We start from the raw sequence: 24,844 nt of genomic DNA, 5'->3' as shown, positions 1-24,844 counted from the left end.
TTTAATGAATTCCTGTGGTCACCTGGTTATTGACTAGCTTTCTTTACACAGCCATCTTCTTCTGGGACCTGCCCGCCACTCATACTATCACTCTTACTATATGCATAGTTCGCATTTTAATTTTTTTTATGGAGAACCACTGCTGCGGAGAAGACGGATTCTCTGCAAATGTGATCACTGATGCCCTCGAATCTGTTCAGAAAGCCGACGGAGTTCTCCAAGTGGTAGACAGAGTGAGAGAAGAATGCCACCCTCCCTGCAGCCACTCACAATCACGTTCTTCTTTTCCGGCTCCACCTTACAGTGTGCAAGTGGAGTTCTAATTAAAGCTGCCCTACTTCCTCGCTGCAACAACAAACTACTATCTGTGCTACTTTTGCGGGCTCTGATGCCTCCCCGGTAGCTGGTAAGCTGCTGTCTTCCTTTTAAAATGTAAATTGCATCTCTGTACTCCCCTGTTCCGATAGCCTTAGAATAAAATGCGGAGGCTTGACCTACAGGATCAGACCCTACACCACCTCTCTCATCTTATTACCTTCTAGATGTCCCCTGCTTTCCCTCTTCAACCACACTGGCTCCTCACTGTCTTCAGAACATGACACGGAGATGCTTTGATTCTCCTCTTCTAGCCCCTAATATAACCATTCGGATAACTCCTTTTCTCTCTTACGGGTCCCCGCTCAAATATTCTTGCTCAGATGTCTCTATAGACTCTATTGCCCTCTTGCCTCAGTTTGCATTATTTTCCTTTATAAAACCTAGAGCTACCTGATACGATCACAACTTACCTATTTTCTATTGTCTTCCTCCCCTAACTAGAATGCCAGTTGTAGGAGAGAAGAGTTTGTTTTATTCACAGCTGTATCCCACAAACCTGGGTTAGGTGTGGGCGTCCTCATTACATATCTGTTGGATGAGTGTATGAGTGAATGGATGAATGAATAGCAGAGAAAGAATGTCAGTGCACTAGGTTGATTATAAATTAGGGAGAAGCCTTCAGTTCGGTGTGACTGTTTCCCTTAGGCAGCCTAGCACACCTGCCTACACATTGACCTACAACAAGTGAGGCTCCATACGAATTTGTTCCTTCTTCTCTGAGGGTAAACTTTTCTTGCCATCTTTGCTTATCTAATTCAGGCTGTATGAGGGGTGTTCTACCTCGATCTTTCTATTGACGCTTTAAAATAAATCTGTGCTTCCTCTTGAAGATGAGAGCTGATAAAGTCTCAGCTGACTCTTTCAGTCCTTCTTTTCTATCCTATTAGACACAAGGCTCCACCTCAGATCTTTCTAGGTAATTACATCCCTATTTTCAGCTTCTGCAGAGAGGCTAAAGATATCCATGACCACATGCCAAATCTCTTCAAGGAGCCCTCCGTGTGACTCAGTGCTACAGCGCCCTTTTGTTCTTTCTGAGGCACTAGCAAAAGAAAAAGCACCAGCCACACCCTTCACTCTCTCTCCAGGGCATGCTTTCCTGATAGCAAATTTTCTATCCTATTTGAAAGAAAGTACAGTCCATAAATATTCTTGACTTCTACTATTGCTGAAGGTGTTTTTAATTTGTTAGATTCTGGGAAGGGAAGTTCAGATGCTTAAGAAAATATTATTCCCAGAAATGTGCCTATGTTATTGTGGTAGGCAGAATCATGATCTCCAAAGATGTTCATGTCCTAACCCCCAGAACCGTATGTGGCAAACATGATTTTGTAGGTGTGATTAAGGATCTTGAGGTAGGGAAACTATCCTATATCATCTGGTAGGCCTAACATAGTCACAAAGGTCTTTATAAAGTGAAGGAAGGAGTCAGGACAATGATAATCAGAAGAGGAGAAATGACAGTTAAATGAGAGCACCACAATCCTAGGAATGCAGGCAGCATCTAGAAGAACCTGAACAAGGCAAGGCAATGGATTCTCCCCTAGGGCCTTTGGAAGGTAAACAGTCCTGCCTTTACCTTTATTTTAGTCCATTGAAACCCGTTCTGAACTCCTGGACTCCAGAACTTTAAGATAATAAATTTATAGTCTTTTAAGCCACTACATTTGTGATAATCTTTTATAGCCCCAATTGGAAATTAATACACATTTTGGTACCAGAAATGGGGTACGAATGTAATAAATACCTAAAAATGTGGAAGCAGCTTTGGAACAGGGCAGTGGGTAGAGGTTGGCAGAAGTTTGAGCAGCATGATAGAAACAGCCTAGATTAGCTTTAATAGACGATTGGTAGAATTATAAATCCTAACAACTCCCCTGCTAGTGAAGACTCATAAGGAGCATTGTAGAGAAAACCTATGCTGTCTTAGAGAGTACTTAAATTATCATGAATAGACTCTTGGTAGAAATATGGACATTCAATATGGTTCTGTTGATGAGACGTCAGAAAGCAATGAGAAACATGGTAATGGAAAGTAGAAGAAAGACGACCCTTGTCATATAGGGGCAGAAAGCTTCGTTGAATAGCATTCTATAGCTATGTAGAAAACAGAACTTGCAAACTCGAACTTTGAGATTTAGCTTACGAGATTTCCAAGCAAAGTGGTGAAAGTCTGACCTATTTTCTGTCTTATTGCTTGTGATAAAACATGAGAAAAAAGAGACAAACTGAGGGAACATCTGTTAAGCAAAAAGAGACCAAGACTTGATTTGGGAAATTCTCAGCCTGTCTGGATTGCCAAAGATGCTAAAATTGGGAAAATTGCTCTCAGGAAAGCATGCCCTGGAGAGAAAACCAAGGGCGTGATTGGTGTTTTTTCTTTTGCTGGTGCCGCAGAACGAACAAAATGGCGCTGTAGCATTGAGTTACACTGAGGGCTCCTCCAAGAGACTGGGCATGTGGTCGTGGATCTCTTTAGCCTCTCTGGAGAAACCAAAAATAGGGATGTAATTACCTAGGAAGATCTGAGGTAGAGCCTCTTATCTAATAAAGTGAATCCTCACCACACACACAGGAGATCCAGAAGGTTTTGAGAATTTTATCCCGGCAGAAACACTGCCTTTTGGTCTGAAAGAGATAGCAGAGAAGATAAAAAGAAAGAGGACTGTCAGACTCCCCAAACTCCATAGACAGGAATTGCAATGGTAAAACTACTGAGCTGCAAAGATGTGCAGCCACAGACTAGACAGACTTAGTCCCAGTTCTGGGAAATGATTTTTGTTTGCCGAGCTGGATTTCAAAATAACTTGGGACTGGTCATAGTTTTTTTTTCCTTCATTGTTCTTTTTTGAATGAGAATGTCCATAACTGCTATCCCATGTCTGTCTCAGATATTTATTTTGGGAACACGTGACTCATTTTTTGAGTTACGCATGGTCTTAGATGGCAAGGAATATGTCTCAGGATGGATTTTTACCCAGAGTGTCACCCATCCTTTATTTAAAAAATTTATGTGATGAGCTGTTGAGATCTAGATGATATTTGGGGCAGGGAGGTTGGGTTGAAATGTTTGGGGATGTTGAAATGGGATGAATGCCTTTTGCATATGGGATAGGTATAAATTTGGGAGGATCAGAGGGAGGACCGTATTAGGCAGAATAAGGGACTCCCAAAGATGTTTATGTTCTAATTGCCAGAACCTGTGAATATTTGACTTGACACGCAAATTGTTTTTACTCACAACGCTTCTGACGTCAAATGCATGTATGCGTGCATGTTCGTGTGTTTTCTCCACACCAATAACCAGTTCTCAAACTCTCAACACAGCAACCAGGTGTCCTACAACTCAATCCAATTCGGACACTAAATTCCTGGATTGAATGTCAGATCCCACAAGTTTAAGGACTCAGTCTCACGAGACTGCCTTCACTTCAGCCACCAGTCATGAGAATCGGTACAGCCCCTTTGTCTGATGTTGCTACAGGGTCTGGGGTTCCCACAACACCCTTCTTTTCTTCGGATCTGATAATTTGTTAGGATGGCTCACAGCATTCAAGAACCCTATTCATGCTTATCAGTTTATTACAAAAGATACAACTCAGGAACAGCCAAATGAAAGAAATGCATAGTGCAAAATATGCGGGAAGGAGCAAGGGTTTCTGAGGCTCTCTTTGGGCATGCCAGCCTCTCAGGATCTCAAAGAGTTCAACTTGAAAGCTCTCTGAACCATGTGGTTTGGGGGTTTTATGGAGGTACTGGAGTACACAGGCACACGTGATTAAATCATTGACCATTTGTGATTAACCTGATCTCCAACTCTTCATCTCTCCTTGAAGTTTTTGGGGGTGGGGCTAAAAGTTTCAACCCTCTAACCTGCTATGATGGTTCATCTTAGATGTCAGTTTGATTGCTTAAAGGGATGCCCACATAGCTGGCAAAATATTTCTGGGAGTTTCTGAAAGAGATTCAGTTTTCATTCAGTAGAGTGAGTACAGATTTATCCCTGCGAGTATGTGTGTGTGTGTGTGGGGGGGGTGGGGGGTGGGGGGCATCATCCAATCCACTGAGGGCCAAATACAACAAAAACGTTAAGGAGGGGTGAATTCCCTCTTTCTCCAGCTGGAATGTCCATCTTTTCTTGACCTGGGACATTGAAGATCCTGGTTTTCATGCCTTTATACTCAAACTAAACTGTACTACCAGCTTTCTGGTTCTCCAGCCTGCAGATGGAACTTTTCAGCCTCGATAACTGTGTGAGCCAGTTCCTATAATAACTCTTCCTTTATATGGGGTTATATCCGAATAACTCATCATAAGTTGAGAATATAGTAAGTTGAAAATGCATTTAACACACTTAACCTACTAACCATTATAGCCTCCTTTCAGTGTGCTCAGAATACTTACATTAGCCTACAGTTGGCCCAAATCGTCCGGTACAAAGCCGATTTTATACCAAAGTGTTGAATATCTCGTGTAAGTTGTCAAACGCTGCACTGAAGGTGAAGAACTGAATAGCTGTAGGTGTATTGGTTATTTACCTTCGTGATTGCTTGGCTAACCAGGAGCTGTGGCTTTCTGCCACTACCCAACATCATGAGAGAGTATTGTACCACGAATTGAGAGCCTGGGAAAAAAAATCAAAATTTAGAATCTGGAGGACGGTTTCTACATGATGTGGATTAGTTTTTCACCATTGTAACGTGAAAAAAAAAATTGTAAGTTGGGGGCTGTTTGCATATCTTTATATATCCTATGGGTTCTGTGTTTCTGGGGAACTCTGACTTACGCACATGCCTTAGTCTTTCTGGGGACCAGCCTCCATCCCGAGGGTCTCTAGGGGCTCCTGGCTACCAGTCATCTCATTAGCATTGAACCACAATCTTAGAACTCTAAAGATTTCCATGGTTCTTAGGAACTATGTGCCAACAACTGAGAGCAAAGACCAAATATGCATTTATTTTTTATCTTCACAAACATGACAAAAGTGAATTTACAGATATGAGCAAGCGAAGGATCTTGAGACAGGGGAAATTATTCCGGATTATCTGCGTGGGCCAAGTGTAATCATAAGGGTTTTTACCAGTGAACCAGGAAATCAAAGAGGCAGAGGTTAGGGAGATGTGAGAGAGAGGCCATGAGCCGAGGAATGTGGGTAGCATCTAGAAGCTAAAAAGGTGGGAGTGTTTTCTTCCAGAGCCTTTAGAGGGACTACAATCCTTGATTTTAGCCCACTGGAACCATTTCAGATTTCTCATCTTCAGAACTGTAGGGGAATACATTTGTGTTGTTTTAAGCCGCAAAGTTTGTAATAATTTGTTACCGCAGCAATATAAACCTGACATAGTCATCTAGAATAATACCAGGAGATTAACAAAAACAAACTGTCAACTGCCTCTTTCAGGAAGGGAGGGGAAATATCTCGAGTGTGTGTAACAGTGCTGTGCCCATACATACGCACCCTTCCCAATCCGTGCCTAATTATCTAACAGGCGGAGAGCACTGCGCCAGACCTTGGTCCAAGCCTTCATCCCTGTGATCAAGGTTCTTCCAGTCGAGTCTGTCCTTTGCAAACCCTTATCCCCATGATTTGGCAGATTGTGTTTTTCACGTTCCCTTTCACCGACTTGGATCCTGACTCACAGTGAACAAGGCCCAGGATCCTACGTTTATCACGGATTTAATTTGAACATCAGCAAAGTAAGTAAATATCCTTGTCACCACAGCTTATCTGTGAGACCAAGCCATGCTGAAATTTAGTTTATAATTAAATTTAGTCTGGCGTTGTCTTATTTCTCTTGTCAATGGAAAGCAGACTGCTAGTCAACTCCCTAGTGGCTCTGGTAGTGAACAACTCATTAAATTAACATATGAAATCCTCGTGTCACTTTCCTGCTTCACACTTGAATCTTTGCACTGATCTAGGAGAAACTGAAAAATTCTTTTTTTTTTTTTTTTTAATATTTATTTAATTTTGAGAGAGAGACAGAGACAGAGACAGGGACAGAGCGAGAGTGGGGGAGGAGCAGAGAGAGCGCGAGACACAGAATCCAAAACAGGCTCCGGGCTCTGAGCTGTTAGCACAGAACCCAACGGGGGACTCGAAGTCACAGACCTGGAGATCATGACCCGAGCCACAGTCGGACACTTAACCGCTTAACTGACTGAGACACCCAGGTACTCCTAAAACTGAAAAATTCTAAAAACTTGCGTGATCTCGGTCCTGCCTGGCTCTTCAACCTCACCCAGCTTCACTTTCTTTGCGGACTTTTATGTGCCAGCCACACTGACCCTCTTTGTTTTCTTCTCGTGTGCTACGAAGCCTCAACTCAGGGCCTTTGCACATGCAGTTTTCCCTCTCTGGAGTATCTTCTCTTCAGTTTTCCTAGTTTTCTCCTTTACCTTTCAATTTTCTGAGGAAAGCCTTCCATTATTGGTCCAACATCAGACCTTCTAGTTATATTCTCTTTTTTGCACCCCATACTTTTCTTTGGAGGCACTGACTCTAATTGTAATCCACCAGTTTTTTGATTTTATGGCTTTCATCTTCCATTTGATAAAGGTAAACACCATGTTTATCTTAGTCTTGTAGTTTCAGCAATTAGGAAAGTGCCTGGCACCTAGAAGCATTCAATAAATGGAAGTCATATATCCTCTTTTTGTGTCCCTGAAACTTACAGCTGGTGTGAGCCCAATTTCAGTATGATACTTACTACTAAGAGATTTGTCTTAGATTCCTTTTCATCTCTAGGCTTCAAATTTCTCTGTTAATTATCGCATCATGATATCCCATTATGCTAACCACTAAGCAATGCTCTCTTTTTATAATTATAAATGGAAATGATAGAAGAAAATTGAAATAGAGGCAAAACATCTTTGAAAGCTGTGTGGGGAATGACCCAGCTCATACAGGTTTAAAATATGCTTAAGTTACTCTTGGCTTCGGTAGTAATTATTTTCTTCTCTATGTTTACCTAATGAATAAATATGCTTTCTTTTTTTCTCCACAAATGACTGTTTTACACGTAAGAAATCTTGCATTTTAGGAATGGACTGAAATGAGCACATCTCTTACCAAAAGTGTTGTTTTACTGTGTAAAAGTTTTTATTTAAATTCCAGCTAGTTAACATGCAGTGAATATTAGCCTCAGGCGTACAATATAGTGATTCAACACTTTCATATGACATCTGGTGCTCATCACAAGTGCCCTCCTTAATCCCCATCACCAGTTTCACCCATCCCCCACCCACCTCCCCTCTGGTAACCACCAGCTTGTTCTCTATAGATAAGATCCAAAAGTATTATTTTAAATAGTTATTTTTTTCCCCCATTAAACTCTTGGTTTTTAGACCTATGGTTAAACATTTGAAACTAAGTTGAAAAAATCTTGAGATTAACTAATTTTAATATCAAATCATATTTAATTAGATTATATCTTTTATTATAGTGTGAGGAGCCCTCAGAAGCTGCTTGGTACAGAAAAATCAGCAAATTAGTAAACAATGTCATTTAAAAAAGTTTCTGAAAGAATGTCTTACTAGAACCGAAGCCAATTTTGAGAACAATGAAAGTAAATTTCCAGGGGCACCTGGGTGGCTCAGTGGGTTAAACATCTGACTTGGACTCAGGTTGTGATCTCATGGTTTGGGGACGGCGGCAGGGTGGGGGGGAGGTTTGAGCCCCAGCATCGGGCTCTGTGCTGACATCTCGGAGCCTGGAGCCTGCTTCGGATTCTGTCTGCCTCTCTCCTGCTTGTGCTCTGTCTCTCTCTCTCAGAAATAAACATTAAAGTTTCCACCTCTCTAAAAAAAAAAAAAAAAAAAAAAAAAAGAAAGTAAATTATTTCCCTTGCCAACTGTTTCATTATTTAACTTGTCTTATAATTAAAATATATTTCCTTATACTCAATCTACCCTTTCTCTACCACACATTCAGTTATTTTTATTTCTGTTATTTAATCTAATAATTATAATTGCTATCTTTCTCTGTTCTAGACATTAATGGTAGTTTGGGGAAATGTGTATCATAACATGTCACTGTTCTCCATCCAGTGGCAATTACTCTGGGTTTCCTTCTTGTCTTGAAATATGGCCATCTAGCTTATCTCATTTCATTTCATCCATAGCTTGAAAAGACAGATTGTATTTTTAATGATTTATGTATATTCATATGCAATTTTCTTCTGATACTCAAGATATAATTTATGGCAGCTGATTGAAGGGCACCTTCTACTAGTTAGTTACACCTCAGATGAAATAACTTAGATGCTATTTTGCCATTGAGTTGGGATACCTCCTGATACTTAAATAGAAAGGTCTGAATTCAAATATCTTACTTTTTTCACTAAAGCTAAGGAAGTTTGGTTTATCATATAAAGGATATCAGCAAGGTATATCTTTAATAATTTTGCTATGTCTTTCTGCTCCTTTAGAATGTCACAATTCTTATTGTTTTGTTTTGAGATTGTCTCTCTCTCTCTCTCTCTCTCTCTTTTTTTCTTTTTTCTGAAAAAACATTGATGAACCCAAATCAAAGGAAGCAAACTGGAATGTGAGAAGAAGTAAAATATCTAGCATTTATACCTCTGACACACTTCTCAAATGTGAGAAAATCTCATAAGAGTTTGAAAGATGTTTTTTGTTTTGTTTTGTTTTATTAATGCCTCCTAGACTTGATCTATAGTTCTAACAGGCTCAAGGAATTCACATGGCAGCAACAAGCAGTGTGCTTTTTAAAACTGCAAGTGAAAACCACACCCCCCTGGATAAATGACTCTGGATTATAATAGCATCACACTTGAGGAAATTCATTCATGAAATTTTTACTAATCCCTATAGAAATTACTTCCAAGGGATGTTGATCGGTGACATGTTCCCTTTCTAATCACTGCTGATCATGCCATTAATACACAAATGATCTCCCACTAAGGTATAATCAATTGGCAACTGGTATCTATTCATATATATCAAACAATGAATGGATAATCTGCCTAAATTAATAATTCCTAAGTGACTTTTATATACAAATTCTATTAATTTCACCAGCAAGCAGAATGTGTTCTCCCCATTTTTTTTCTACTTGATATGGAAAACTGGGTTTACTTCTTAAGGAATCCTCCAGCAGTGACCCCGAAAGCAGTGACTGCTTTGGAAAGAATTAAGAATTCTCTTGCAGCTTTGCCCCAGTTAACTGTCATATCACTACTCTTCTGCTGACTGAAATCAAAAAGAGAGGAGTAGAATCCCTCCCCTTGGAAGCTGCCATCTTGTTTTTCCTGACCTAGCTTTTTGTTTCACTGAGCCAGCAAGCAGCCCCTGGTGAACTCACCAAACTCTTTGCATTAATTCCTTCATCTGCTGGGTTTGATTCAGCCTCAATTTTGTGACGAGATCTGAAGCAAAAGTATAAAGTGGTTATAATTTTCATTTCAATATGGATTTGAATGTTTACTTGTAATATAAAGAAGGTACATTTCAAACTTTTGAAAGCAAAGTTGTTTCTAATTACTGAGGTGTATAAGATATTGAAATGTACTTTTGTATTTTATTTTATGTATTCTGTTCTACACTCAAATAGTTCAGGGCAGGCTATAGGCCTTCCTGAACTTTCCTTTAATCTGGTCTTGTGTTGAAAAATATTCAGGGAAAGGCATTTTAGCAGAAGCTCCACATCTATTTCTTTTGAACACTTCTTGGTACAGAGCACAAATCTATGCACTTTAAAAAAATGTTTATTTATTTTTGAGAGAGAGGGAGAGAGAGAGAGCATGTTTGGGGGAGGGGCCAAGAGAGAGGGGAACAGAGGATCCAAAGCAGGCTCTGCCCAATGCAGGGTTCAAACTCACGAACCCCAAGATCATGACCTGAGCGGAAGTCAGGCGCTCAACCAACTGAGCCCCCCGGGCGCCCCAAAGCTATGTGCTTCTGACAAGCACCATCTGAAGAATTTATTAAATGTGTGATGCCAGACTGTGTGGAAATTTTGAAAACAGTTTCTTTCTTTATCATTTCGTCTTCTAAATTTGTCATCAGCAGCTTTTAAATGACGTCGAGCTTGGTTTGTGGCATTTTTAAAGTTTCAGTACAGAAAAAGGATTATGAGTATCTTTAGTTGTAAACATGACAAGTATAGACTTTCTGAATTCAGCAAAGTGTGGAAATAATAGGGCAATAAATTACTACTAAGTAGCTGGATTAAAAAAAAAAAAAGCACACAGAGAAAACTAAGCACTGCCTTGCCGAATCCTACTGTGATCTTTTCTTTTTTTCCTTTCCTTTCTTTTTCTTCCTTTTTTTTTTTTTGAATAATATATGTGCAATCATTCTCTCCAGAACTATCACAGCTTGAGTTGAAATAATCGCTCTAATTTGTATGGCAAAAAAAGCATCCTTATTTGTGCTGATAAAATGCATCTCGTGGCAACTCCGATCCTGTGGTTTTAATGTGATTCAAAAAGCTGTCTGCAATAAAGGAATGTATTAGAAATGCTAAAAGCTGATAGCGTTTTGTTTTTGTTAAGTTTTGGAACAATTTTGCTGATAGAGTAAATATACGCTAGATTTTTCTGGTAAGTAATTTTCCATTCACCTCTATTTATTCCCAGATCCAGAAACTTTATTTTGTGAAGCCTTTTCAATGCATGGAATACTCATGGGCTTCTGGTAGAGACTATGTGTTGGATGAAATTGCAGTTTGCATGAATCTCTTACCAATGGGAAGGCAAAGTTGTCAAAAGATGGCAAAAAAAGAAGTTGGTTTGTTTGACTAACGTGAAATATTTCTAGATGGCCTAACTCACCTGTTTCAAAGGACATGCAAAGAACAGAAACCAGGAAGGGAGTTTAGTTCCTAGGCACTGACATCCATACTAAAATCCAGAGATAACAGCATAGACGAATCTGGGATTTCAAGTTCTCGGGGAATTTGACTTGGATAAGCCCTTGTATCCTCCTAGAAGAATCAGGGAGGGAGCTTAAGATGCTCAGGGCTCTGAAAAGTAAAACGGTTCTAATCATCTTCTAATGAAGTTCTGTCATTTGAATGGTTTCTAATCTCCTCCTCCTCCCACTGGCTCATCCCATCCCTCCTACACTAATTTCCCCCATATCTCTCATCTGTTATAACATTTGTATAATCTACCTACTTTTATGCCTACTGCTGATTCTCTGTCTTTCCCAATAAGTGTAAGCTCCACAGGGCAGTCTTTTTGTTTCCTAGTGACCAAATCAGTGTTGGTCAGTGCTCAGTGAAAAGCGATCAAGTGAATCAACAGTTGCTGGGGCCGCAGACCAGTAAAGCGCAGCATTTGGCTATGATTTTAGTACTCAGGCTGCCAAATCCTGAAAGCTGGTTGCTCACTGGGAAACCCCAAAGCAGTGGTTTTGGGGTGCAAAAGCTAACCCTGAGTTATGTGTTTCCTCAATTCTCAATTATTGTGTCCCAGGGAAGGGAAGACCCAGGAATGATAGAGGATACCCCAGAGGAAAGCCCACTGCAGTCCACAAGACACAGCCTCTGCGGATCTCTCCTGAAAAGTTAAGTTGAGGAGATCCCCATAATCCCCATAACTAATGTTTGGTGATATACACAAGATAGTTGAGATTATACTGTCCTACACAATTATGAAGCCTGTTCTTTCAATCAATTTTGTATCACACATACACTCTATATGAGAAAAAAATAACATTTTTGGTGACTGCATAGTATTGCAAACAATGGATTCAGTATAATATTTTAAATGTTCCCCTCCCTTCGAGAACTGTTATCACAATTTTATTACCTGAATCTTTGACGATTTATTTGCTTAGGGCAGATTCCTCAAAATAATTCTGCAATAATTTCTAATACACTTTTGATGTTTGCAATGTGCTTCAAAAATTTCATCTAATTACTGTTTTAGTTGCATCCCAGATGTTTAAATATGAACTATTTTTGTTATTATTGAGATCAAAATATTCTCTAATTTCCCTTGTGATTTCTTATTTTACCCATGTGTTGTTTAGAGTACAATTCTTTATTTCTGGACATATAAGGTTTTTAGTAAACTTTTTAGATACTCTTTTTTTTTTTTTTTTAAGTTTATATATTTGTTTTGAGAGAGAGAGTGAGCATGGGAGGGGGAGAGAGAGAATCCCAAGCAGGCTGTACACCATCAATGCCAAGCTCAAGCAGGGCTCAAACCCACAAACTGTAAGATCATGACCTGAGCCAAGTCAAGAGTCAGACGCTTAACCATCTGAGCCAACCAGGTGCCCCTAGATAGTGATTCTATAACTTTATAACACTGTAGTCAGAGAATATGTTTTGTATGCTTTAAATTCCTTAAAGTTGTTGAAAATTGTTTTATGGCTTGGCATATGATGAACTTTTAAATGTTCCACACATATTTGAATAAATATGTATAAATTAATGTAGTTTCTGTATACACTGGTGGTTTCTATATACACCTGTTAGGTTAAGCTTGTTGATCATGCTTTCTAAATATTTTATTTAATTGTTGATTAGCTTTGCTTGTTCAATTGATTATAGAAAGATTCATATTATTATTTCCAATTATGAATATAGATATGCTATTTTTTTCTTTAACCTATCAAGTTTTGCTTTACTGTTTTAAGGCTAAGTTATTAGATGCATAGGCATTTATAATTGGTTCTTCTGACAGGGCCAGGACTAGGATGAATCAATTGAGGTACCCAGGGTACAGAATTTAAGGAGGTCCTCGTACTCAACATCATGCAAGTGCAAGATTGGTAACTGAGAGCGAGTTCTTTAAATGATGTGTCTAGATACCTCACTTGCCTCCCCCTTATCCCAGCCTAGTCTTCCACTTAAATATTGAAATGTCATCATTATGATGTTCTCTTGCTCCTCTTTCCATCTACTGTTATTATTTTTTTCCTTAAAGGCCTTTCGATTTATCTTCTTTTGTCCTTTTAATTTTTCTATTACTTTATTTTAGGTGTGTTTCTATAAAGTAAAGCTTTACTTCCTGACAGTTTTGCTTTCCATCTGACAAATCTTCGGTTTTTAACTGAAGTGCAGAAATCATTAAGGGCCAATATATTTACTCACAATTTGGGTTTCAATTTACCTTGTTATTATTGGTTTGCTATTTATATTACCTGATCTATCTTCTCATTTCTTTCCTTTTTTGTCTTCATTTGTAATTTTAAGTACTTTTTTTATCACCTTATCTCTTCCCTTGACTAGCTTAGTAGTTATGTTGTCAGTCTTAGTTGCTCCTTTGAAGTAAATGACACGTCTTTTTCTCCATCTGCTTTCAGAGTGTTCTTTTGACTTTGTTTTTTCAACATTAGATGTGTTTTTCTTTTTATGTTGTAAACTATATGGTATGATATCCTTTGCTATCTTTTCAAATATTGCTTCTGCTTCAATCTCACTCCTCTGGATCCAAGACTCCAATTTATATGTATTAGCTCTTTTCTATATTTTTCATCATTTGTTTTCCTGTGCTTTATTCTGGAACTTAGATGAGGAGTAATTATCCAGGGTCCATGGACCACACTTTGAAAACTGCTCTCCTGTGGTGCTACCCTTGAAAATGAACAGCTCTCCCTTCTTAATGGGCTCTGAATCCTAATTGTTTTTCTTCTCAGCTCCATGAGTCTTTAAAACACACTGTTCATTTTCTTACCTTCTGTATGAAAGCCTCGATTATGATGAGCAGATTCCCTTATGAAAACACAGAGAAAAGTTTTCTTTCTCTGGATATTCTTCTTGGGTCTCAACTACATAAGTTCTCACCATATCTTAATTCTACCTGCTTTACACATGCTTAATTATTTTCTTTAGCTTGTCTAGTTGTTTTTTGGGGGAGGCCAGTTCAAATTCCCTGTTCTGATCATTTGATGGCAGATCTCCCTCCATTTCATTTTTAAATCAAATTTTGCTGTCATCTTTAAAGGAAGAGTAATCTTAAAGCTAAAATGTGATTATTTAAAAATGTTTCACTTAGACATTTAAAATATGCACAGCTTTTTAATAGGGAATTTTCATTCTGAACATTTGTGTAATGAATGGTGCACACCATTCTCATGGTTCAATTTGTCAGTAAATAAAAATGATTTAATTTTCTCTATTGGGCAGTTTTTGAGATCTGCCAAAAATAGAGAATAAAACGAGCAAAATATCCTTGAATATTAATTTTTTAAAATGGTACAGAGTTTGAGAAGATATGGAGAGATGCCTGGTGCCTCCCGTTTCTGTTTGAATAAAACTTCCACATATTTTCCCAGACCAGTAAAGTGGACTTTGTCAGAGGTCGTTAAGACAGTTTTACCTTCAACTAGCTAAAGAGTGCTTTCACTTCCTTGTTGTAGATGCCACCCAGTTTATGATGTAAGCTCTGAATCTCTTTCTAAAATAAATACATAAAATAAATAAATAAATAAATAAGAAAGAAAGACAAAGTACAGAAAACGGAAACAACAAAGAAACAAACAAAGGAGTTGCTTACAACCCAAAATATAAGTATAGTTTCAGGGATTCAGAGGATAAGGCCTATTTATGGAGACCAGGTTAAAAATTCCCAACCTACTTTGCACAGACTGAGAAAAATTTCTTTCCATCCAAAATAAAAAAAATATATTTTTATTTGCCTAATTGGAAGAATCCAACTGTGAATGCATACGCACAAGCCTTACATATTCATATATTGAGAAGCATTGCTTGAATTTCTTTCACCTTGCTTTTCAGTTTTAAATATGTGGGTAATTTTAAAAATATTTAAATAGTTTATTTAAAAACTTTACAAAGTGTAATTTTTATTTATATTTTATTAAAAACTAAGGTTTTTATTCTTTTTGTGTAAAGTCACACATCACCATTACTCCATACCACTTTATAGGATGAATGTTTATATTTGTATATAATGGGAAATTCTAAAAAAAAATGATTTTAAGTATCACCTTTATTTCATTACATTACCCATTCATTTGAAAATGTTTTCCTGCTGAGAAACAACTTAAAATGGAAAATTTTACACATATAACAAAAAGATACAATCCTTTTCAGATCAGTTTCTATCATGGTGCCTAAAATATCAGAAAAGTAATGTTGTAAGATAGTCAAATTATATTAATGTTTGCTATTTTTAGTTCCTTCAAGATTGAAAGACTTTAATTCTAAGCTGATAAAAATTGCGACTTTAATTATGGAATAGCTGAAATACAGCAAAGCCTGATTAATTTAGAGTCCATTAATACAGTATTTGAGATAATTTGAAAAGCAAGGGTGCTATTTATGCAATTTATGGGTAAATAATTTTCAAAAGTATGTTAAGTATAAAGATTTTATAGGGACTATTTACCATTCTAAGAGAAGGATTTTTTAGTCACATTAACAACATCAATTTGCTGAGTTAATTCAGAAAGAATTTTATCTGTACATTACCGAAGATCTCTTAGGTCCTCTGCTCTGCCACACTTTATTAGCATAGTTCATTATTCCTTCCACATGTAATAGAAAGGCTCTTCTTTTTAATATTCTAAGATTTCTTCTTTTCTTCGTATAGAGAAGCCATGCACCTATATACCCCTATTTACACACTTACAATGTGTAAACCAGTCTTCTATATGAATTGGATTAGAGAATCTAACATTAGACTTAATGACAAACAGGGACACATATGGCCCAAAACAGTCCAATAAATGTGAAAAGTCAACAGTATTTATTTGCAGTGAATGTACACTAACAGTTGTATGTCATCGTATGGAAACCAGTTCATGACATAAATCAAAATCATTAGCTAATCTAATTAGGCGGAAAAAAGAATCTATCTCAACTATATTTACTTATATATATAAGTATATAAGCTACGGCAAGCTCACTGGGAATTGAAGGTGAATGCTTGCAGGGTTCCTGGTTAGGGCATTATTAAGGAGTTTTAAACGTCACCCGTCTCATGTCATTTTTGAGATAATAGAGGAAGGAAAATAAAGTAAGAAAAAAGGCAACTATTTACAAAATAATGTAATTTTCCACAAAGAAAAAAACTTAAAAGAGTATAAGTAAAGTACATTAAGAGTCATCATAATGTTTCACCAACTTGGATGGATAATAGGGCAACACACAAAAAAATATATTTCTATTAATATATATCATATGTATATCCTATATATGTCATATATAGGATATACATATATATATGTCAGATATATATGTCATTGCCAATAAGTGGCAGATTAAAATGCTCAATAATAAAATAAAATAAAATAAAATGCTCAATAATAAAATAAAATGATAAAGCAACTAGGAATAATTTAAAATTGGCAATAAATTATTCATATACATGAAGGACACAGAATATCTTAAAAAATTAGATCAGTTATTTTTCTATATAGGGAAATTCTATGACCAAAAGTCAACAGTATCCAAATGAATCTTTTTTTTTTTTAATTTTTTTTTTAACGTTTATTTATTTTTGAGACAGAGAGACAGAGCATGAACAGGGGAGGGGCAGAGAGAGAGGGAGACACAGAATCTGAAACAGGCTCCAGGCTCTGAGTTGTCAGCACAGAGCCTGACATGGGGCTTGAACTCACGGACCATGAGATCATGACCTGAGCTGAAGTCGGAGGCTTAACCGACCAAGCCACCCAGGCGCCCCTGAATCTTTTTTTTTAATTAAATGTTTATTTTGAAAGAGAGAGAGACAGAGTGTGAGTGGGGGAGGAGCAGAGACAGAGGGAGACACAGAATCTGAAGCAGGCTCCAGGCTCTGAGCTGTCAGCACAGAGCCCAATGTGAGGATCAAACCCACGAACTGTGAGATCATAACCTGAGCCGGAGTTGGATGCTCAACCAACTGAGCCACTTAGGGGCCCCGGCCCGCAATAAATATTTAAGTTAAGTGACTAGTCCAGTGGAAATTCTGGTTCTGATATTATTTATTGCTTATGCTTGCACAGTTACATTGTTTTTGTTCACTAATTAACAGCCCTCCCCCCCCCTCAAAAAAAAACATATTTAGCACATTCTATGTGTTAGTCACTCTTCTGCATGCAAAGGACATTTTTTTGTTTCTTTTTTTGTTGTGGTTGTTGCTTTTAATGTTTATTTTTGAGAGAGAGAGAGAGAGAGGGAGAGAGAGAGAGAGAGAAAGAGAAGAGAGAGCAAGCAAAGGAGGGGCAGAGAGAGGAGACACAGAATCTGAAACAGGATCCAGGCTCCAAGCTGTCAGCACAGAACCCGGACGCGTGGGCTCCAACCCCAAAGGGTAAGATTATGACCTGAGCCAAAGTCAGACATTTAACCAACTGAGCCACCCAGGATCCCTAGCAAAGGACATTGTTAATGAAAGGAAATGTTCTTGCTTTTATAAGATTGTTATCCCCTAAGACAACAAAGCATTAACAGTGAAAAAATAAACCAGAAAATAAGCAAGAAAGTAATCACATGGGGTAAGTGCGACACCAGGAACTACCATTTCGTGATGTGCTGGAAACTGGGTTGCTTTCGGTTGGGGGAGTCAGAGAGATCTGCAGATAAAAACCCGTTGATGAGATGTTCCAGGATTTGTCACTTGGACTTCAAGTCATATGCAGATTCCTTACAGAATTATAGGAGACAGTAAGAAGGTGGTGTATTTTGAGGATCAACATATCTTGTTGATCAAGTGGATCATAAAAAGAAGAGTGAAATCATGAACAAAGCTCCTAGAGTTTTGTCTTGTGACAATGGGTGGCTAGTACTTATCTAAATCGAATCCTCCATTTAATATGAAAACATCCACCCAAATACCACCGCAGGCATAGCCACATTACTTCTGTTCCCTTTGCAAAGAGCTAGAATGAGTTGTATGTTCTTGCTTCCAATATACTTGTCTATTCTCTCTCTTGAACCAGGCTATTTCTCCATGGACACTGTTGTGGCTAAGGTGAGGACAGCTCCCTCTAGTGCCAAATCCAAAGGTCATGTCTCACCTGTTAGTAATGGACACAGTTGGACACACCTTCTTTCCTGAAACTCTTTTCACTTGGCTTTCAAAATGTGCCTGGGGGTTCCTGGGCAGCTCAGTTGGCTAACTGTCCAACTTCAGCTCAGGTCATGACCTCACAGTTTGTGAGTTTGAGCCCTGCATGGGGCTTTCTGCTGTCAGCACAGAGCCTGCTTTGGATCCTCTGTCGCCCTGTCTCTCTGCCTCTCTCTCGCTCGCTCTCAAAAATAAACATTAAAAAAACAATACAAAACATGAAACTATAAAAAAAAACGTACCTGATCTGATTCTATCTCACCACACTAACACTAAGAAGGGGAAGTCTGTGAAGGCTCCCCCAAAATGGGAAGCAGAACCATGTGCTGGAGACAGATTCCTGATTAAAAAAAAAAAAAAAAAAAAAAAAAAAAAAGTATGGGACGCCTGGGTGACTCAGTCAGTTAAGCATTCAACTTTGGCTCTGGTCACGATCTCATGGTTTGTGAGTTCCAGCCCCAAGTCGGCCTCTGTGCTGACAGCTTGGAGCTTGGAGCGCTCTTCAGATTGTGTGTCTCCCTCTCTCTCTGCCCCTCCTCTGCTTGTGCTATGTCTCTCTCTCAAAAATAAATAAACATCAAAAACTTTAAAAATGTAAACGTATGTGTATATACAATAATTTAGACAATGCGTGCATTGGGAGGATAGTACATTCTTTTTTCTCCTTTTAAATTTGTTAAGGCATGTTTACAGCTCTGGATATGGTCTATATTAGTGACTACCCCATGTGAGTGGGAAAAGAAGGCATATTCTATTCTTGCTGGGTGAAGTTATCAATAGATGTCACTTATATACAGTTGATTGATGGGGTTGTGGAGTTAAACTATATTCTTAGTGATTTTCTGCCTGGGGGATATGTCCATTTCTGATAGAAGGGTCTTGAAATCTCCAACTGTAATAATGGATTCATCTATTTCTCCTTACAGTTGTATCAGATTTTACCTCGTGTATTTTGATGGTCTGTGTTCGATACTTACACATTAAGGACTTCATATCTTCTTAGAGAATTGGCCATTTTATCATTATGCAATACTCCTCTTGGATCCCTAATAACTTCCTTTGTTCTGAAGTCTGCTGTGCCTGAAAATAATGTAGCTACTCCAGTTTTCTTTTGATTGCCATGGTATATCTATCTCCATTATTCTACCTTTAATCTATATGCACCTTTATATTTAAAGCAGGTTTCTTATAGACACCGTAGAGTTAGGTCTTATATTTTGATCTTCTCTGATGACATGTCTTTTGATTGGTGCAATTAGACCTTTGGCTTTCAAAGTGATAATTGATATAGTTTGAATAATATCTTCTGTATTTGTTACTGTCTTATATTTTGTGACTTTGTTTATTATTTCTATTTTTGTCTTACACTCTTTTTCTGCCTTTTGTGGTTTTAAGTGAGTGTTTTATATCCATTCCATTTTCTTTCCTTTCTTAATATATCAGTTATCAGTTATGCTCTTTTTTCTTTTACTTTGTTAATGATTACCTTAGAGTTCGCAATCTACATATAAAATGGATCAAAATTCACTTTCAGATAATATCATACTGTTTCATGGGTAATGTAAATTCCTTCTAATAAAAAATAATCCTAATTCCTCTTTCCTGTGACTCATGTCATTGCTTTTATTCATTTCACTTATAGGAAAGCGTTCATATATGTATCACACATACATAAACATACATAATCAAATATACTGTTGACATTGCCATTTAGAGCAAACTGTTATTTATTAGATTCAGAATAAGAAAAATATTTTTAATTTTACTTTCACTTATCCCTTCTCTTCTCTTCTCTTCTCTTCTCTTCTCTTCTCTTCTCTCTCTTCTCTCCCTTCCCTTCCCATCCCTTCCCTTCCCTTCCCTTCCCTTCCCTTCCCTTCCCTTCCCTGTCTACTCTCTTCTTGCTTGCATAGTTTCTGATGAAAAGTCAGATACAATTCTCATCATTGCTCATCTATAGGTAAGGTAGTTTTAATCCTCTGACTTCTTTCAGAATTTTTTTTTTTTCCATCTTTGATTTTCTGTAGTTTGAAGATGATAGGCTGAGGTGTATTTTTTGAGCATTTATCCTGCTTGGTGTTTTCTGAGCATTGCAGATCTGTGGTGTAGGGGCTGATACTAATTTGCAAAAAATTCTCAGTCAATATTGTTTCAGATATTTCTTCTTTTCTCTTCTTTCTTCTTCTTCTGGTGTTCCCGTTATTCGTCTATTAAACCTTTTGTATTTGTCCCATAGTTCTTGGATATTTAATTTCTTTCAATTTCTATTTTGGAAATTTCTTCTGAGATATCATCCAAGTTTGGAGTTTTACTTCCATTGCATACAATATACTAATACGCCCATCAAAGGCATTCTTCATTTCTGTCACTGTACTTTTGTTGTCGCTCTTTCTTAAGATTTCCATCTTTCTGCTTACATGATGTATCTTTTTTTGCACGCTGTCTACTTTATCCATTGGAGCCCTTAACATATCAATCATGGTTGTTTCAAATCTCAGTCTGATGTTGGGGAAAGGGAAGCTTTCTATAGTTTTATTATTATTATTAATATTAACTACTACTACTATTATTATTATCTTAGTTCTCAGTCTTTTAGTGAGCCTATATCTCTGGACTTCACACCTGTTTCTCAGATTTGTTCTCCCCGCCGTTAGGTGGGACAAGATGGCTAGAATGGGCTAGAGTTTCCTACTTCCTTTTCCCATGTAGCAGGTGAACGCTGGCTGGAGTTGTATTTCTCTACTTCTCTGGTCCTTCAGGCTCTGATAGAACCCCAGCAAGTGGAATAGTTTCTCCTGAGGGTGCCCCTGTTCAGAACAGAATGTTCTGGCATATTTCCAAATGATTCTTTTCCCTGCACACTGCTTGCAGCACACAGGGATTTTCCTGTGGTCTTCACTGCGAGAACCTGATTCAGCTCTTAGAGGTAAAACAAAAGTGTGGGGGCGCCCCTGTGACTGGGTCCACCCGGAGTTCTCAACTCTCAGACTTGACCATTCTCAGCTACCTGCAAGTGGTCTATTGCATTTCTGGTTTTCCCACTGCAGCACTGGTTGCTGTTGAGATTTCACTGTATACATTTCTGTTCTGGTAGCTTGTGATTCTCCGTACTTACCTGTTGGTCTCTCCAGTCTTGGGGGGGCATCAGTTTGCTCTGTGACCTCATTTCTCTTATGGATTTAAGACGAGCTGTTGTTTGTTGTCTGTTCAGCTTTTTACTTGTTGATACAACATACTGGTGATTTCCAAGCTCCTTATCTGTGGAACCCAGAGGTCCATTTTCTCTTTTTAATTGGAGGGCAGAAAATTTGCTTACAAAAAGTGGTGGCAGGTTTCCCAGATTTGATATCTATGTGCAAAAAATCATAAAGCTGTTTGGTTAAAAAAATCGCAGTTTTTTTTCTTTAGTAATCATAGGATGAAATATATTAATCTCATGATAAACAGAAATCAGCAATATTTTCAAATAATAATAACTAAATGAATGATAATTGAATAGTAATAATAATACCAATAATAATAAAAGCTAAAAGTTTTTAACCTAGTAATATAAAGGTAATATAAAGGCAGTTAGAAATATTTTTTCACAAATGTCGAGTTTGTTTCTGATGTGGTAACAATTTAGTTTATGTTCTGATATTAAGCCTAGTTAAATAGAAAAAAAAAAAAAGGTAACTGCTCAACATAACAGAGGTATTATATCTAAAACCAAAATTCAGGAGCACCTGGCTGGCTCAGTTTGTTATGCACCTGACTTTGGCTCAGGTCATGATCTCACAGCTTGTGATTTTGAGCCCCCCATCAAGCTTCATGCTGACAGCTCAGAGCCTGAGGTCTGCTTCAGATTCTCTTGTCTCCTTCTTTCTCTCTCTTCCTGCTTCTCTCTTGCTTGTGCCCTCTCTCTCAAAAATAAATTAAAAACAACTAAAAAATAAAATAAAACCAAATTTCGACATACATATTTTAACTTGTTTCTAATGTGTATTTATTTTTGAGAGAGAGAAAGACACAGAGACAGAGTGAGAGTGGAGGAGGGGCAGAGAGAGAGAGGGAGACACAGAATCTGAAGCAGGCTCCAGGCTCCAAGCGGTCAGCACAGAGCCTGACACAGGGCTCGAACACACAGAGCGGATCTAAGATATGACCTGAGCCGAACTCAGACGCCTAACCAACTGAGTCACCCAGGTGCCCCTCAACATAGATATTTTATAGGAAAGAAGAGGAATGATACATTAATTTTGGATAAACTAAGTTACAAATTTAAGATTATTATAAAAATGATCTTAACATTTAGTAAAATTTGATTTACCATATGATATAATATTTCCACAGTTTTGGGAGGATCACTGATATTTTGTTAAAAAAAAAGATTAAGGAACAGAGTGATTGATACCATTGGAATGAATGGAGAAAAAGTTTTGTTTACATCTTAAATAGCAAAATAAATACATTTTACATCATGGGTTAAATATAAATAAGCAATGAATTAGAAGACATAAAATATTTGTCATACACTGGAAAACATTATTTACTTACCTTTGTTATGTTAGATGGATCAGAAAAACAAATATTATCAGGTGTCAATATATGCACTGGGGAATTTATTTAGTAGATTATCATCATGCAGTCATTCAAAACAAAGGTTATGAAGACACTATAGATATATTTTAAGTAAGTAACAAAACTCAAAATACTTTGTAAGCAGCTGGTACAACTATGGGAGACATATTATTCAAAGATGTAAATAAGTCCTATAGTCATATGTTGGCAGTGTAGCAGATGATTTAATTTGTTATAGTTACAGCCGGTTCTAAGCTTTCATCTATATCCACACATACTCGTATATTTATCAAGGTCTATATTATGCAAAAACAAAACCAAGCGGGAAGGGCCAGTTATGCAAATAGACTTATGCATTAAATTGTGATTGTTTTCATTACACAGACGATGCGCGTTACTTGTAAAAGAATAAAATGGAATAATCAAAGAAGAAGAAAGAGAAGGGAGAGCCTGGATGGCTGAGTCCATTTACACATCCGACTTCTGATTTCAGCTCAGGTCATGATCTCACGGTTTGTGAGTTTGAGTCCCGCATCTGGCTCCGCTCTGACAGCCTGGAGCCTGATTGAGATTCTGTCTACCCACCTCCTCTCTGCCCTTCCCCGCCTCCATGCCTTCTCGCTTTCTCAAAATAAATAAAATAAACATTAAAAAAATGAAAAAGGAATGGATTGGTGGAGGAAAAAGAGTGAAGGTGGACAGGAAAAGAAAGGAGGAAGAAAGGAAGCATTTTTCTTTCTTTCTTTCTTTTAATTAAAACACCCCATATAGGTACTTTGGTAAATATTCTTCAAAGCTGTTTCCGATGCCTCCTTCCATGTCAATACATACCCATCTTCCTGTTACTCACAGGAAGCCTGGCGATCAATTCTTCATTTGCTCCATGATTTACTCACAACCTTTCACTGCTACACAATTAGACCCACATATGAGTGCAGGTGGGTTTGGGGTGAACATGTCTACATAGAGACCTTCATACCTATTCCTTTGCGTTCATTAATGGAAACACAAGTCCTGATTCAGAAGGCATCTACTTTTCAGGCTTTTCATAGGTAACGCTAAATTTATGAGACCATATGAAAATTTCCCACAGGAATATTTTTAAGAGGGCCGATCCCATAATAAACTTTCCCCCTTTCTGGCAATCACACGTCATTCTTCTTCATATTTTCCATGTCTGATTACCTACGCCCACTGTGACTTTTTCTTGGTTATTGAATTCTGTGTATGACAATGAGTTGCTTTGCTAACTTCTTTGACTCATTTTGGAACTTAAAAAAAAAAATCTATCAGTGTTTTTATTTCCGAGTTGATATTTTGTCCTCCACATGTTACAACTTTTTTTTTTTTTCTCTCCTTGGGCACTTTGTAGGCGATATTTTTGAAATACAGAATTTACCTAGTATTTTTTGTTTGTCATACTCAGCAAAACTAAATACTCTTGCCACAAGACCTGTATTCACATATGAATTCTTTGAGTGCTTGAGTGGCTCCGTCCTCAATCCTGAATTTTTAAAGCATCCGAATTTTATTTTCTTGCTTGTTGTTTGCAGTTTAATTTTATTCACCTCACTTTGGAGATACCAAAGTTTTACACTTTCATGTAAACAATTCATGAAACTTCTGCTTTCCTGCTCTGGTGCTCAGAATGCCACCTGAGGTCATCCGCGTGAAGAAAAAGGTGTTAGGCCTCTTCAAGGGCGGGGGCTGCCGGTATGACCTTCCAATGAACTTGCTGATTTGGTAACATTGTCCTCCCGCGAGCTTGTGTACCCCAGGCCCATCTGGATTCAGGGCTTGATCCAGGGCCGGGCAGAGCAGCCCACGTTTGTGACCAGGTTTCCGGAGAGAGGACACGCCTGGCCGGGTAGGATGGGAGTGGAAGGCTCAGGGTTGGGGGAGGGCGCGAGGCCAAG

This window comes from Panthera uncia, chromosome A2 (assembly GCF_023721935.1).
Source record: "Panthera uncia isolate 11264 chromosome A2, Puncia_PCG_1.0, whole genome shotgun sequence".
Taxonomy (NCBI): Eukaryota; Metazoa; Chordata; class Mammalia; order Carnivora; family Felidae; genus Panthera; species Panthera uncia.
The sequence above is the reverse complement of the archived record's forward strand: the minus strand, read 5'-3'. Positions refer to the sequence as shown.